This window comes from Galeopterus variegatus, unplaced genomic scaffold (genome assembly GCF_000696425.1).
Source record: "Galeopterus variegatus unplaced genomic scaffold, G_variegatus-3.0.2 Scaffold151, whole genome shotgun sequence".
Lineage (NCBI taxonomy): Eukaryota > Metazoa > Chordata > Mammalia > Dermoptera > Cynocephalidae > Galeopterus > Galeopterus variegatus.
In genome coordinates, this window is record NW_007726262.1 from 875,094 (window position 1) to 893,346 (window position 18,253).

Sequence of the window (18,253 nt, forward strand, 5' to 3'; positions counted from 1 at the left end):
AGCTTAGCCCCCACTGTGACTGTTAGGAGGGTGGGAAATCCTATTATGGTAATTGAAAGGTGGAGCCTTGAAGAAGTGATTGGATTGTAGGACCCTGCAGTAGTGAATGGATTAAAAATGGTCGTCAGAGGTGTGGTTCTGAGGGCTTTAAAAGAAGAGGAGAGTCTGTCTCTCTCTCTCTGCTTCTACCATCTTGCAATGTGAGAGCCCTAGGTCACTGTCACCACCACCAGATGGACTTTGGACTTCCCAGCCTCAGAAACTGTAAGCAATAAATGTTTTCTTTATAAATCACCCAGTCTCACGTATTTTGTTATAAGCAACAAAACTGGACTAATACACCAGGTAAAGCCAGGCCTTGTACCTCCTTCACGTTGGAGATAAGGGGCCCAGAGAGGTGAAGTGGTTTATTGAGCATCACACAGTGAGCTTCAGGCAGGGGGAGGCAAAGAACAGGGACCCTAGATTCAGTCCTAGCTGGGGATAATAAAACAAAGGAAGCAAAATCAGCAACCTTACTCCCCAGCTTTCTCCCTTGCAGGCTTTCTGGGGTAGCAGAAAGAGCCCAGCCCAAGAGTCAGAAGACCTCATTTCTGCTGCTAGGTCTTAGAAGCACTTCCTCTCTCTGGCCCTCGGTTTTCTCCCAGGAACATGAAGGAAGCAGCCTCCAGAGGACCTTTAAGGGCCCTTTTCTCTCTAACTTTCTGGAGCATACTCTGCATTTTCCTGCCTCAGTGCCTTTGATCAGGTGGTTTCTGTTGCCTGGAATGTCCCCCTTTCCCTCCCACTTCCTTCCTCTGACATTCTCCTAATCATTTAGGACCTAATTCAAATGCCACCCGCCCCAGGCCTCCAGTCTTTGGAGATCACCCAGATCTCCACTACCAGATCAGACAGAGCTTCCCCCAATTTGCAACCCTCCCATCCTAGGGCAGAGCCTTCCATGGAGAAGACATCTATTTTGTCATCCACTATTGGAGGAGTTTAAGTGAATTTTGCTCCCACTCCACAGTTGCACTGGCCCCTTTTCCACTTTCAGAGACTGACCTCATCCTTTCTCAGGGCATCTAAGGCATTGTGCCTTCCTGCTGGGCAGGCCAGTCCAGGCCAGAGCATCAAAAGGGGTCACTTTTGGCAAAGGTGGATGCCCTGGCAGGTGACACCAGGAAAGATGAGAGGGGCAGATTGGGCCTCAGCCAGCAGGATGGTTGCCCCACCTCACCTGTCCCATTCTCATTCACAAACACCTGGGCAGAAATTCTCCCTCCCAACAAACACATGGCTCCTGCTCCCACAACCACACCCAAACCCGGTCCTACCTACCCGCCACAAACAGACCAGCAAGTTTGCATAAATGTACCCCACTGCTCCCCTGCCCCTCCCCTGGGCAGGCATCACTCACATGCATATTCATCAAACACAGAAAAACAGGCACACGCAGACACACATGGGCACGTAATGGGCATGTATCCGCACAGGTGCTTACATGGGCAACACGAGCATACATGTGGGCATGCAGGTCCACACACACATGTGCACATGCACACACATGTGGGCACACAACTACACGTGTACACACAGGAGTACACATGTATGCACATTCCCACTCTCCCATGATAGGGGTCTCCTCTCTACCCTGCTCTGTCAGTGAGCTCAGCTCATGCTTGTGGAGCTGCGGATGCTCTGGGGGAACATGCCATGGGGAGAGTGTCCAGTTGCAGGCTCTGGCTGCCTCTGGATTTATATCAGTTGGGAGTCTTTTCTATTAATTTTCCAGGCACTGTTCTGGCTGCCTTACACACACACACACACACACACATATCTTAGCTTGTTTAATCTTCATAACAACCTTGACAGGTACTATCATTATCATCTCCATCTTATGTATGGGAAAACTGATACACAGAGACTTTAAGTGACTAATTTATCTAAGCGGACATGCCTAGTAAGTGGTGGAGAGGAATTTACACATAGCAAGTTTGGCTGAGGAGCCTGTGCAGTTAGCCCCTGCACTACAATGCCTCACTCACTGTTATGGGTATTCGTCAACTTATATAGCTTTGAGCAACGAGAATCAGTTGATGTCTGAAGAATGAATGAATGAACTCATTCAAATTTAATGGAGTAAAGAAATAAGGCTCATCTTCATTTATGTAAGATGTTGGCCATGCCAAAGCTATTTTATTTTTATAGAACACAGAATATTTTAAATATAAGGCTGGCTGGTTTCTCAGTTGGTTGGAGCACGGTGTTATAACACCAAGGTCAAGGGTTCAGATCCCCTTATCAGCCAGCCACCCCCAAAAAGTAAGTAAACAAAGAGTAAATTTTGAGAGTAAAATCCCATACATCTTCCTGCCTTTTAAATGGAATTTATATGAATCTCCAAGCCCACATTTTTTAAGACAATGAAGAGAGATGTCCTCAAGAGCCCCTAACGACCTGTTTACTTATGGGCGGTGTCAGATGCATATTGAGCAATCCCTGTGGTTACACCCCTAGGGAGACAGGCTCACCAGGAAGTGACCTAATGAAAGGTGAGTTGTGACCAATGCTGAGACAGCATCACATCTCAGTGGGGCTGAGAACAGTCATTTCAACCAGGGATGTCTGTGAGGGCTTTCTGGAAGAAGTGAGATTTGGGCTGAGTCTGAAAAGATTTTGATAATCGGAGGGAAGGGGAAAGGGCAGGAAAGTCCTGATAATGTTTGGATCCTAGCCTTTGGTGGTAGAAAGGGCAGGGCAGGAAGGCAGAAGAGAGAGAGAGAGAAGATGCGAGGAGTGGTGAGACAGGTAACAGGCAGGCAACAGCTTCATGGTGGGGTGGCAGGGGCTGAAATCACCTTTACTTCCACCCTGGGTGGCTGTGCAGTTTTGGACAAATGGCTGATTTTTCACACTCTCTGATACCCTTTATACAAATTGAGCATACAAGCTTGGGTAAACGCTCAAATGTGAATTCCTGGAGCAGGAGATTTTGCTGATCCTCCAATCTAACATGCTTGGCCCCCCACCCAACCAGCTAGCCACTTCAGCCTCTCTACACTCGCTTCTGAGAGGCAGCTTGGCTTACAGGGTAAGCCACAGCTCTGTCACTTGCTAGCTGCGTGGGTCATTTAGCCTTTCTTTGCCTCGATTTTCTTAGTTGTCAAAGGGCGATAGCATCTACTTCATAAGGTCGTTGTTGAAGATTAAAGCAGTTAAGGCACACAAAGCATCTAGAACATGGTCCAGCTCCTAATTAGTACCCGTTGACATAAGCTAATGATGGTCACTGTAACCAAGGATCTTGAAAATGAGGCAGAATTCCACGTGGCTATCCCTCTTCCAGGCCACAGGATTTAGCCTTTGCTACTGCCCCTCTCTAGTCCCACGGTTCTCCCCAAATGTGTAGTTCCTGTTGACCTGAGCAGTATCCTCTTCACTCACCAAGTGCCCCAGTCAGTCACCCCCTCGTTTTGCCCCTGCCCAGTTATGCTCACTATTACCGATACTGGCTTCTTGGGATAAGGTTAGTTTTGCTTTGTATCCACAGGGCCTGGACAGGAAAGCAAAGCCGTAGTGAAACCTGACAATCATTTTGGGGAGTATGCAGGCACATGGCCAGCTTCAGCTGGAGGGTCAGCCAGGCTCCTGACATCAGAGCCGAGTCCCAGTTGAGTAGGCTCTGGCGCCTCAGCAGCTCTCTGGGGTAAGGGGTGGAGGGGAGCTTACACTCCTGCATGTTGCCAGGCTGGGGAAATACTGTTGACTATTTGCATGACGGGGTGAGAGCAGCATCCACCTATGCCAGGATGGCCCCCAAATTGCTGAGAACTAAGCTGCGATAAGATACAACTCTGGTTCCTTGTAGTGAAGGGGCAGGTGGAAAGGGGATTGGCTTACAGAGCGGAGACTGGGTCTTTTCTCAGTGCCAGACCCAGCTAGCTGCTCCTTAGCAAACCGTGAGAGCCTGGATGATTCTCTTTGAACTACCAGGTTCACCTTCCCCCTCATCTTGCCCTTCTTACCCACTTCTGGGGCTTTCTCCTAACACCCACCATCCTGCAAAAGCCTTCTCTTAGATCCCCTGTAAAATGCAAATTAACATTTCTGTGACAAGGGCTGAGATGAGAAGTCAGTCTCAAAAGTTAGACATTCTGAGTGACAGGCTTAATTCATCTTGGGGTAGGGGATAAAGGGAAAAAAGAAGTGACCAGGTGAGAAGTGATTATTTGGAAGCTACTTTCTAGAAAATAGAGGGAAGTGAGAGATAATGTACCAGACTAGTGAGTGAGCACACACAGTGTGTGTGTTTAGGATCAACTTTACAGAGGCATAATTTACATACAATTCAATGCACCCAGGTAAGTGTAAATTTTTATAAGTTTTGACAAATGTGTTTGCCTGTGTAACTTCTATCATAATATAGATCAGATCCTTTGCTCTAATAATTTTCTTATTCCTTTTTGCAATCATTCCCCACCTGGCCCAAACAACCCCTAATCTGTTTTCTGTCACTATGGATTAAATTTGTATTTCCCAGAAATTCAGACAAATGGAATCACACACAGTATGTACTCTTTTGTATCTGGCTTCTTTTGCTCATAATATAAATAAAACAAAGTTTTGGAGATTTGTCCATGTGTTTGCATATATTAGTAGTTTATTCCTTTTTATAGCTGTATTGTGTTCTACTGTGTGGCTATACCACAATGTATTTATCCATTCTCCTGTTGAGGGACATTACAGTTGTTTGTCATTTAGGGCTATTATGTAAAAGTTACTATGAACACTTTTGTACAACTTTTTTTTGAACACTTTTCTGTGGACACATTTTTCTCTTGGGAGCAGACTTGCTAAGTTGTATAGTAAGTGTGTGTATGCTTAACTTCAAAAGAAATTACCAAACTGTATTCCCAAGTGGCTGTATGTTTCTACCAGCAAGTGAGAGACTTCCAATTGTTGCACATCTTGGTCAGCTCTTGGTATTGTTGGTGTTTTTATTTTTAGCACTTCTGGTTAGGTGTGTAGTGATCTCTCACTGAAGCATACAGATTTCTGCTCCTCCAACCCTTCTGGAGCTACTCTCCCTGCCCCATGTTTTATCACATTATCCTATTTGCCCCATGAGAACATCAGCTCCCTGAACAAAAGCATCTTATCTGTTTTGTTTACCTAGAACAGTGCCTGATAGATAGTAGGTGCTCAATACATATCATTGATGGATTTGCAAGTCCAAAGTATATGTTTAAGATATTGATCTTTGAGGTCCTGGTAATTAAAGGGTATGCGTATCATCCAAACAGAAATATTTGAAGTACAAATTATTTTTATTGTCTGGGGTTGTTCTGTTTTTGCATGTAAATATCTTAGAAACCTAAAAATATAAAAAATGAGAAAGAAGGCTAAAATCAACCATAGTTTCATCAAATTATTATGGTTTAAAAATATAAATCATTTTTATTATTAAATACTTTCATTTTTTATTATTTTTAAGTTAGCTTTTGAATAAGTAATGTTTGCACCTAGCAAAAAATTTCAAGATATCCTTCCAGAAAAGTCTGCCCATATACAAACATAAATATCTGCCTATTAGCTTTTTTCCAAAAATAGTACTGTATACATTGCTGTATACCTTACTTTTTTCATTAAACAATTTATGTTAGAAATCATTCCACATCGGGCTGGCCCGGTGGCGCACTGGATAGTGCGCCGCTTGGGAAGCACGGCGGTGCTCCCGCCCAAGGGTTCGGATCCCACATACAGACCGGTTCCCGCTCACTGGCTGAGCGAGGTGCAGGAGCAACACCGAGGGTTGCGATCCCGTAGCTGGTCCCGGTCCGGTACGGGGGCAACACTGAGGATTGCGATCCGTTGCCGGACACGGAAAAAAGACAAAAGACAAAAAAAAAAAAAAAGAAATCATTCCACATCATTACATGTATCAGTTAAGATTAGGTTCAGCTGCAAGTGACAGAAAATTCAAAATATAAGTACCTTGCAAAACTGGACATTGATTTCTCTCTCTAATGAAGTCCAGAGGTAAGTAGCCAGGCAATACTAGGACTCCACAATTATCAGGGACCCAGGTTCCTTCTGTCTTGTTATGCCGTCCCCAACATAAGACCTCTATCTCATGGCCCAGTATGGCTATCTGAGCTCCTGCCATTACATCTGCATCAAGCCAGCAGAAAGGGGAAAGGAAAGAGAGGGATATGAGCTTCCTCCCCTGTCATTCCTATAACATTTCTGCTCACTTCCCATTGGCCAGAACACAATGACACATCTAGCTGCAAGAGAGGCTAGAAAATTTATTCTTTATTTCAGATAGCCATGTACCCAAATTAAAAGTCAGAGGGGAAGAGGAAAAGGGATATTGGGGGATGACTAACAATCTCTGCTACAGTATACATAGAATTGCCTTATTTAAAAAAAAAAAAAAGAATGCTACATACAATTTTATTATATGAATGTACCATAATTAATTTAACTAGTTGGCAGACCTTAAGTTATTTATATTCATTACAAATGATGCTGCAATGAAATATATCTTTATACTTACCTAATTCTTTGGCATATATGGGAGTATTTCTGTAGGATAAATTCCCAGAAGTGGAATTGCTAGGTCAAAGACTTTGTCAGTTATTGCCAAATTTCACACTGAAGAGGTTTCATCAATTTTGGCTCTTACCAATAATATTTTTTTCCCACACCCTGACCAACCCACTGTATTGCAAAACCTTAGCAGTCTCTTAGGGAGAAAATGATTATCTCTTTCTGAAAAATGTAAAATCGTTTCAGTTTACATTTTCTTATTAAAAGTTAGGTTGATGGGAAAGGAAGAGGGAGAGGGGGATTAGGGAGAAATTGGGTAATGGACACAAAGAATAATTACATTTTGTAATGATGGACATGCTAATAATACTTATTTGATTATCACATATTATAAATAAATGCTGACAGTCAACTCTGTACCCATAAATATGTACAATTAATTGTGTTTCAATTAAAAAAAAGTTAGGTCAAATGTCTTTTCACACTCACAATAATTTAAATTATGAGAGTATGAATGGCCAGTTAGCTCATTTTGTTAGAGCATGGTGCTGATAACAACAAGCTTTGGGGCTCAATCCTTGTATCAGACAGCCAAAATAAATAAATACATAAATAAATTATGAGAGTAATTCAAGTGTCTGGTAAAACATTCAAACAACATAAAGAATGCAATAAAAGGCCGGCCCCGTGGTGCACTCGGGAGGGTGCAGCGCTGGGAGCGCAGCGACGCTCCCGCTGTGGGTTCGGATCCTATATGGGACTGGCCGGTGCGCTCACTGGCTGAGCGCGGTGCGGGCGACACCACGCCCACGGTGGCAATCCTCTTACTGGTCACGAAAAAGACAAAAAAAAAAAAAAGAATGCAATAAAAGGCCGACCCCGTGGTGCACTCGGGAGGGTGCAGCGCTGGGAGCGCAGCGACGCTCCCGCTGTGGGTTCGGATCCTATATGGGACTGGCCGGTGCGCTCACTGGCTGAGCGCGGTGCGGGCGACACCACACCCACGGTTGCAATCCTCTTACTGGTCACGAAAAAGACAAAAAAAAAAAAAAGAATGCAATAAAAACTAGTCCTTCTTCCTACCCCAGATTCCCAGGTCCCATCTCTTTAGGAATAACCATCATTAAGAGTTTCCTGTACATTTTTCCATAAATTTCCATTGGAGTATACATTATACGTAATTTTTAATTATATTCAATTATAAATAATTTTTTTAAAGTAGAAGGGAGAGGGCCGGCCCTGTGGCGCACTCGGGAGAGTGTGGCGCTGGGAGCGCAGTGACGCTCCCGCTGCAGGTTCGGATCCTATATAGGACTGGCCAGTGAAGGTTTGCGATCCCCTTACCAGTCACGAAAAAGACAAAAAAAAAAAGTAGAAGGGAGAGTATCCACTGTACTCTGCTCTACACTTTGCTTTTTTCACCTAATATATTTTGTAGATCTTTCCATGTCAGTACATAGAGATATATTTTATTCTTTTAAATTGTTGCATATATGTTGTATGGAAAAAACATAATTTATTAAGGAAATGTTCTGCTACTGATGATTAAATTCAGTTTCTTGCTGTTACAAATACTGCAGTGAACATCCTTGTTCTCATAGCTTTACTGATATGTGAGAGTATAGCAATAGAATGAATTCCTAGAAGTGGAATATTGGGTTATTGAGTATGTGGGTTTTAAAATTTGATAAACATTGCTAAATTTCCTGCCAAAGAGGTTACACAATCATCATTCCCACAAATGAAAATGGCTGTGCCCTAATTCCCACATTCATACCTGCATTGCATGTTATTAAACTTTTAAATAATCAGATAGATGAAAATTGCGTATCATTGTCTTAAATTGTACTATTTTTATAATGAGTGAGGTTACATATTCTTTTGTGTATTTTTAAACCATCTGTTTTTCTTTCTGAGAACTGCCTATTCATGTTATTTTCCCATTTTCTTTTGTGTTGTTGGTCCTTTCCTACTAATTTGTAAGAGCTCTTTATATATTAAGGAACTTGACCCTTCATCATATGTATTATAAATATTTTCCAAGGTTTTAATTTGTCTTTCAACTTTGTTTATGGTGCATTACATTTTTAGACAGCCAAATTTATTGGTCTTTTTCTCTATGGACTGTTATGTCTTGCTTATGAAAGCCTTCCCCACTATAAGCTTTTAGAAGTAAACTCACCCTTTTTAAAAATATTATCTTTATATTATTTATCTTTTATTATATTTAAAAGTTTCATATTTTACCTTTAGATCTTTGATTCAACTGAACTATTTTTGATATAAGAAATGAGGTTAAAAAAAGGAAAGAAAGTAATGAGGTAAGGATCTAGCTCCCCTCTAATTTCCCTGCTCCCCAAATGGCTAATCAGTTTTTACAACAGTATTGGTTAAATATTATTTTCATACTATGTTACAGTATTTATTGAATACAAATATTTCTCCACTGCTCTGATATGTCTATAGGTAGTTAGGCTATTTCTATATTTTATATTATTTCATTTATATAATTTCATTAAAATATATTTATATTTCAGATGCTAGAATGAAACGGTTTTAGCAATAGTCATTTTGTAGTATGTTTTAATATTTCTAGGTCTACATTGCTCAGCTTCTTTAGAATTTTCCTAGCAATCTTCACATGCTAATTTTTCCAAATGAATTTTAGAATCAGTTTATCAAGGCAAAAAAAAAAATCATACTGCCATTGGGATTGCAAACTAAATATTTTTATGTTTCAGTCTACAAAAATATACAGTTCTGAAACAAAGGCCTCTAGGTGATATATGACATCTACAAATCCCCAAAACATGCTGACATGCTATCGGCCCTCCTCCTGAAGCTCTCAATGATCTTGGTATCTTAAGGAAGCTTCAGCAATTGGGAGGTTGTCTCAAGAGCTAAATCTAGCTACCTAGATTATGCTCCTAGTTTTTTGAGCAATAAGGATGGGAAATTATTCTGTCCTCTTGAGGTATCACTGGGTCCTCAGGAATGGTACAACCAAGTGAAGATAGCAGGTGCTACGTTGGAGCTAAGCACCTCAGGAAGAAAAAGAAGAAGCAGCTTCAGATCTGGCAGTGATCACCCAGAAACCACAGCAGCCAACAGGCCTCTCTGGGACCCCAATTACTAGTCCTTGAACTCTAGACTTTGCGAGTCTGGAGAACATTTCTAGATCCCCCCCCCCCAACACACACACACTCTAAAGAGGTGGAAACTGAGGTACATAGAGGGGAGAGGAATTCTCAAGTTTGCACAGCTATTTAGGGAAAGATCAGAACCCAGAACCCAAGTGTATCATTAGTGGATCATAGTTGCAAACAACAGAATCTTTTCTGACTAGACTGAGCAGAAAGAAGGCTTATTTCAGGTTATTATGTAACTTACAGAATCATTGGGAGGGGTGAGAGAAACAGATTCCAAGCTATGCTCCCAGGGGCAATGCCTAAAACCACATTGCAGAGAAAATGGCTGCTACCATCATTGTTGAACACTGGTGCCAAGAACTTGACGTTAGCATAGCCAGTCCTGCTTCCAGCTCCAATGCCAAATTCTGCTTACTTGACTTTGTAACCCCTGAGAAACCACCTCTGTTGCCATTGTGATCACCAAGCCCCCTGATGTGCATGTCCAAACTGAAGTCTCCCTTAGGTGTGTGATTGGTAGAGCTAGGTCACATTTCTGTGTTCTAGCTGCAAGGGAGGCTGTTAATTTGAGTTTTGAGTTCTAGGTTGAGGGGCAAAACTCATAATAGAGGAATTTCCTTGAGAACAGAAAGGCCATTTAGAATTTGGACCAATCCTCCTGTCAAAGACAACTACATATGCTAGACAAATATTTTTAAATCTTAAAAGCATCAAAAACCTAATGAGATAGTGAGGATTACTGGATCAAGATACAGGAGAAAATGTAGGAGTCCAGAGAGGTTAGAGTTGCCAGATAAAATATGGTACTCCCAGTTAAATTCTTATCTAAGTTTCAGATAAGCAACAAATAATTTTTAGTGTATGTCCCAGTTAAATTTGAATTTCAGATAAACAACAAATTATTTTTTAGCATAAGTATGCTCATGTAACATTTGCGACATAGTTATATAAAAAAGTATATGTTGCTTATCTGAAATCAAATTTAACTGTACATCCTATTTTTTTATTTATTAAATCTGGCAACCCTATCAGAGAGATGTACCCAGCACTTGGGGCTGCTTTTGCCCAGAGGCATTTGCCAATCTGGAGGAGCCATCGGAGAGGTTGAGCTGTGCTTTTGAAAGCTTCTTGGGATTAAGGGTACAAAATTGGAGTTCAGGGCCTAACAAGATTGGAGACCCTGGCAAACCACCCCTGTGGTAGCCTGTTTTTGCTTTCATGGCCCCAAATAAGCCAAGGCTATAGGTAAAGGTGTACTCCCCTTGACTCTGGGCTGCCCATGTGACCTGCTTTAATCAATGGAATATAGTAGAAGTGCTGGTGTGCCAGTCTGACTTAAGCCTTAAGAAGGCAGCTTATGCATTTTGGCACTTGGGAAAGCCAATTGCCATGTAATAAGTCCAACTACCCCGAGAACTGGGACCTAACTAAGGAATTGGTAATGTGCACAGAACTGGATTTCAGAATTGCTATGGACTGTGGCTGCTATGTGCCTGCCTTTTCCTCCTCTTTAATGAGAATGTATATTGTTATTTTCCTTTCCTTGCCTCATCATTGGGTGTGGGTAGCAGATAACTTGTCTCTTCAGTCCAAAGATCTTCAGATGAGAGGCGCATCACTTGAGAAGGCTTGTTCATCCCTGGACCTGATTTAGATATGGAAATCATGGACTTTGAGCTCAATCCTGGTATGGTAATGGGTTGAGACTTTGGGAATCTTAAAGGGCAGTGAGTGTATTTTGCATGAGAAGAAGTGAATCATTAGGAGACAGAGGGTGGGCTGTGATAGATGGTTACTTTGGTGGCCCCAGTGAACCATGTGTCTGAGTAGTCACACCATTGTTAGTTTTCTCCCCTTGAACCTGGACTGGGCTGTGAACCTGCTTTAACCAATAGAATGTGGTGGAAGTGATACTGTGTCAGTTACAGGCCTAAACCATAAGAAGGCCTGGGAGTTTCTACATTTGCCCATTGGGGTTAGCCAGTCACCATGTTTAGAAGTCCAACTACCCTGGGACCATCATGCTGTGAGAAACCCTACCTAACCTCATGGAGAGACCGTGTGCAGAAGAACTGAGGATCCTGGCCAACATCACAGCTGGGTTCCACTTGCCTTCCATGTGAGTGAGGCCATTTGGGAAGTAGATCATTCAGCCCTGGTCACTCCAGCTGATGCCACATGGGCTAGAAACCAGACGTCTCTGTGGAATTCTGTCCAAACTGTGGAGTCATGAGCAAATAATTACAATAGCGATTATTTTAAGCCGGGAGTAAGCAAACTATGGCCCATGGCTAGCTGCTTGTTCTTTTGTTGTTTTGTTTTTTTCCAACCACTTTATTGAGATATAATTTACATACCATACAATTCAGTCATTTAAAGTATACAACTCAATAACTCAGTGGTTTTTAGTATTCACAGATAGGTACAAACAACCACCACCACAGTCAACTTTAAAACTTTGTATCACCTTAAAAAGAGATTCTGTATCCTTTCCTATCACGCTCCTATCCTCCCTTCCCCTAAACCCCTAATCCTAAACAATCACTAATCTACTTATTGTCTCCTGTCTTTTCTCTTATGGACATTTCATGTGAATGTAATCGTATAATATGAATTCTTTTGTGACTGGCTTCTTTCACTTAGTATAGTGTTTCCAGGGTTTATCCATGTTGTGCATCTATTAGTACTTCAATTTTTTTTATGGTCAAATAATGTTCCATTGTGTGAATATACCATTTTTTGTTTATCCATTTATCAATTGATGGGCGTTTGGGTGGTTTCCACATTTTGGCTATTATGAATAATGCTGATATATACATTGGTGTACAAGCATCTATTTGAGTCCCTGTTTTTAATTCTTTTGGGTATATACTTAGGAGTGAAATTGCTGGGGCAAAAGATTATTCTTTTTTTTTTTTTTCCTTTTTGTCTTTTTTACTGACCGGTAACGGGATCGCAACCCTCGGTGTCGCGCCCGTACCGGGAACCGGCAACGGGATCGCAACCCTCGGTGTTGCGCCCGCACCGCGCTGAACCAGTGAGTGGGAACCGGTCTCCACATGGGATCCAAACCCTCAGCAGGAGCGCCGCTGCGCTCCCAAGCGGCGCACTCTCCAGTGCGCCACCGGGCCAGCCCTGGGGCAAAAGATTATTCTATATTTAACATTTTGGGAACTGCCAAACTGTTTTCTACAGAAGCCACACCATTTTACATTCCCACCAGCAGTACATGAAAATTCCATTTTCTCTACATACTCACCAACACTTGGCAGCCCTGTTGAAAATCAGTTGCCCACAGATGTGTGGGAATATTTCTGGAATCTCAATTCTATTCTTTGACCTGTATGTCTATACTTGTGCCAGTACCACACTGTATTGATTACTGTTGCTTTGCAGTAGGTTTTGAAATCAGGAAATGTGAGTCCTCCTACTTTGTTTTTCTCTTTAAAGACCATTTTGGCTATTCTGGGTCCCTTCCAATTCCATACAAATTTTCAAATCAGCTATAAAGAAGTCATCTGGGATTCTGATGGGGACTGCATTGAATCCGAAGATCAATTTGGGGCATATTGCCATCTCAACAATGTGAAGTCTTTTGAATTGTAAACATCGGATGTTTGTCCAATTACTTAAATTTTCTTTAATTTACTTCAACAATGTTATATAGTTTTCAGAGTATAAGTTTTGCTCTTCTTTTGTTAATTTATTCCCAAGTATTTTATTCTTTTTGATGCTATCATAAAAGTATTTTTTAAATTTCATTTTTGGATTGTTTTCATTGCAAGTGTATAGAAATACAATTGATTTTTGTTAATGATCTTGTATCCTGCAACCTTGCTGAATGTGTTTTATTGCTTTTAATAGTTTTTTAGTGAATTCCTTAGGATTTTCTATATATAAGATCATTTATCTGTGTAGAGATAGTTTTGCTTCATTTCTAATCTGAGTTCCTTTTATTTGTATTTCTTGCCTAATTGCCCCGGCCAGAACTACCAGTACAATATTGAACAGAACTGGATAGAGTGGGCATCCTTATCTTGTACTTGTCTTGTGTCCTGGGGAAAGTATTCAGTCTTTCACTGTGGAGTATGCATAAAGCAAATGTATTTCATAGGGCCTGGTTTTCCAGAGCCTTGTAGTTTCAAATATTGACCTTACAAAGGACAAGAAATTTTCCCCAGGCTATAGTCGCTGTTGTAAGATAAAGAATTGTAACACAGCAAGGTTGCCGGCTCAAAGACAGACAGGTTACTGATTGATATGTAAAGATACTGGGAAATTGCTGTAAGAAGAGAATGTTTGCTAAAATTAAGCTTTTATTAGTGGAACCACTAACTTAATTGCATTATAGAAGGTCACCTTGCTTGTCTTACTGAATGTGACCAGCTTCTATTGTTAAACTTGTTAAACTGTACTTAGAAAAAACCCCATCTGTGTTCTCTTCCTGTAACTTCCTGCTCTGAAGAATAAATGAGGGAAGAGAACCCCAATTCGTGGTTAATTTCCCAAATGAAAGGAATGCCTCTCTCTTGAGGGTTCCGGGAGATTAACCCCTTTTCAGGGCTTCTCACTGCTCAGAAGAGATGGGCTTCAAGTAATCTTTGGCAGCTCCATTACCCAGGGGAAAAGGGGTGACAAATCCGTGGGAGGCAAAGCAACATTTCACCGTTACATATGATGTTAGCTGTGGGTTTTTTATAGATGCCCTTTGTCAGGTTGAGGATGGCTGTCTGTTTTTGTAAATGAAATTTTATTGGAACACAGCTCTGCCATTCATTTATGTATTGTTGATGGCTACATTGAGCTATAATGACAGAGCTGAGTAGTTGTAACAGAGATCATGTGACTTGCAAGCCTAAAATATTTACTATCTGGCTCTTTAAGAAAATTCTGCTGACATCTGTTTTAAGCCACTAAATTTGGGGATAGTTTGCTGTGGAGCAATATGTGACTAAAAAAACTCCCAGTCTTAGACTGGGACCCTAAAGAGTTGTATCATTATGAAAGGGAGAACCATATATAAACAAATGCTTCCAGAGACTGCAGCCCAGCTTCAAGTCATCTGAGTGGCTCAGAAAATCTGGAGCCCTGAAATTGGGTGAAGATGATTCCAGACTGCTAGTGCCTCCAGATGCCTGGCAGAAGCAAATGGAAATTATTTCCAGAGAAAGATATTATCATCGTTACCTCACATGATTTTTTCAAATACAATATCCAAAATATAACCAGGTAAATGAGGAGATAAAACATGAGAAAGAACCAGTAGTAAAAACTGACAATGGAAGCGGACCTACAGGGAATGCAGATTGGAATGATCAGACACAGACCATAAAACAACTACATTTACTATGTTTAAGAACAGAAAAGCCAAGCCTAAAAATTATAGCAGAGCACTAGGAGATAAAAGAAGTGGCATAGCATATTTGAAAAAGAACCAAATAGAAATTCTAATAACTAAAAAATAGAATAACCAAATGGAGCTCGATGGATAGTTTAAGAGGAGATTTCTTTTTAAAGCTGAAAGGAGAATGAGTGAACTGAAGAATAGTCCAAAGAAACTTATTAGAACAAAGCATAGAAAGACAAAAGATAGAAAATACAGAAGAAAAGGATGAAGTGAGAAGATCTAACATGCATTTCGATTGGAGCACCAGAAGAAAGAGGAAAAGGGACAGAAACAGAATTTGAATGTATAATGGCTGAGAATTGTTCAAAACGGCCAAAAAACTTTTCAAAAGGTGATAGGCAGGGCTGGCCCGGTGGTGCACTGGAGAGTGTGCCGCTTGGGAGCGTGGCGGCGCTCCCGCCGAGGGTTCGGATCCCATGTGGAGACCGGTTCCCGCTCACTGGCTGAGCGCGGTGCGGGCGCAACACCGAGGGTAGCGATCCTGTTACCAGTCAGTAAAAAAAAAAAGACAAAAAAGGGGAAAAAAAAGGTGAGAGGCAGCTATGAAATGACAGATACCCATTCTACCATGTATCCTGACTCTTAAAACAGCACACCCTTCATGTACAAAGAAAGCTGCCTGTGAAAGGATTCTGAAGCCAAGATGGAGGTAGCTCCATAGTGGGTGAAATAGGGTTTGGGTGTGCTGAGTTCAAGTACAAGTTCTGCCCTTTCTTAGCTGTGCCACCTGGAAGTTGCCAAACTTCAGTCTTCTCAATTAATAAATGAATATAAAAAGTAATATCAGCCTACCCCACATTGCTATTGTGAGAATTAAGCATATAGTCCATGTAAACAAACCTAGTGAGTGCCAAACGCTTTAAAAATGAGATATGGTTTGAGCAGTATCACAAGCATGCCCAGGGACACTAATAGTGACAGGCAGGACTGACTATATAATTTGCAGGGCCCTGTGCAAAATGAAAATGCAAGGTCCCTTGCTGAAAAATTACCAAGAATTTCAAGATGGCAACATCAGAGCATTAAATCAAGTACAGGGCCCTTCTAAGTGTGGGGCCCTGTGTAACACACAGGTCACACACCCATGAAGCCAGCCTTGATGACAGGTCCTGAAAAGAACTGCTCCTTACGTTAGTAAGGGGCTGCTTATCCCACACCCAGGTGTCTGCAGCCATAGTTCACGTCATCTTTGAATTCTGAAGGGCAGCAATGTTAGGGAAAACGCAAGCACACATGTTTCCAAATGCCAAGGAGGGCAAGTGCACTGACCGGAGTGATTTTCTGGGGGAGTGGGTGGGGCTAGCCAGGCTGCCATTGGAACTGTGGAACTGACTGTTCCCCACAGACTCTGGTCTAGGGAAGAAAAAAAAAAAGCCTGCAGCTGTATCTACAGGGCCTGTTGTTGTTTGCTGCGGTGTGTTACAACACAGCCTGGCAGCCTCCCGGGCCTTTCTGTCTTCCTCCTGGAAGAGCCTAGCCCCAGAGCATGTGACACGTCCATACAGCCCTGCAAATTTGCCCACACTGCTCCTTGCTGTTCCCTCAATTACCGGGCTTTTCCAGGTCTGCATGCTTTTTGCTCATGCTATCCCCCCTGCCTGGTAGTCCTTTTCCTTCCTTATCCACACTCCTGTGTGTGGCAAACACCTACTCCATCTTTTAAGACTCGGCTCTAGTGTCACCTCTTCAATGAAGGCATCCTTGCCTCTTCCAGGGACAAATGATTCCTCCCTCATTGGAGCCCTCCACCGTGCCCTACGCAGACATCTGTCACAACCCCTGCAACACGAGAGCACTGACATGTTATGTGGATGTCCCCATCTCCTAGGCTGAAGCCCTTGAAGGCTGAGACAGTCTTCTCACCTTTGTATACCCTGCACATGGCACTGTGCTTAATACCTGCTGTTATTAAGCATAGTAGGTGCTTAATTGTTGTTAGAGTAGTTTTGATCAATATTGTCTTGCTGAATTAATGCATGAATAAATTGTTTCAGTGATTCTCCCTGGCAGCTGGTAAAAAGGGAAGCTTCTAGGCACTGATAGACAAACGACTAAGATAGGGCCCCTGCCTTTGAGGAGGTTGACTCTGTCTTTTCTGCTGACACCACCTCCTGAATGCAGGGAATGACTACAATAGTACTCAGCGTGGTGATTTGAAGAGGCTCTTCATAATACTTGAATGTGATATAGGGCAAAGAGAACAGATTTGGAGCCAGAAGACATGAGTTCTAATCTAGCTATGGGACATTAGGTTTCCATAGGTAACTATATGTCCCGTGGGTAACTTGCTATGGGACTTCAGGTTTCTGTTTCCTCAAAATTGAGGGGATTGGTGGTCTGGCTGGTTAAAGCGTGGTGTTGTAACATCAAGGTCAAGAGTTCTGATCCCCTTACTGGCCAGCTGCCAAACAAACAAACAAACAAAAAGCTGAGTTTGCTAAGCAGCTAACTCTGCGGAGTTGGGGCCTTGGGGGCCCAACACAATCCTTTTTCAAGGCCCCTTCCTGTCTTAATCGCCTGGGATCTCATGTTTGAAAGAAAGAAAGCCATGGGAAAGCACTGTCTTCACAGTCACTGGGAGTCTAGAAGGAGGTGCTATGTGCTAAATTGGTTCTGGATGTGGGATTGCCCCAGTCCTGACTGGGTATCTTTGAGTTCACTGAGTTGTTTCCTGGGGCTAACCTGGCCTGCCCCTCTCCAGCCTCAGGTCAGGGCCGGTGGACAGGCAGGAGAGGCAGAGCCTTCAGGGAGACGATGCAGATGTGAAGTCAAGCAGCTTCTTTAAGCCTTAGTTTCTCTGGAGGTAAGGGATAATGAGAGGGTGTCGGTCAGTATCCTTCATCCCTCCTCTCCGGCCCCCACAAAGAGCAAGGGCCAAGACACGTGGGCTAGTGGGAAGGCGGAGAAGAAAACGCAGGGGGCGTGGCCTTATTAGCATGGACGGCGCGCGGCTACCAATCCGAACAGGCCGAGAGACAGCCCGCGCGCCTTTTGGGGGCGGACTGACAGCCACGGGGTCCTATGGAAGTCGGGTCCTGCGGCCGGCGGGGGCGGGACGGCGCCCGGTGCTGCCCGGGGCATTCGGACCGGCTCGCGGGCGCTGCCAGTCTCGGGAGGCGGTGTCCGGCGCGCGGGCGGCCTGCTGGGCGGGCTGAGGGGT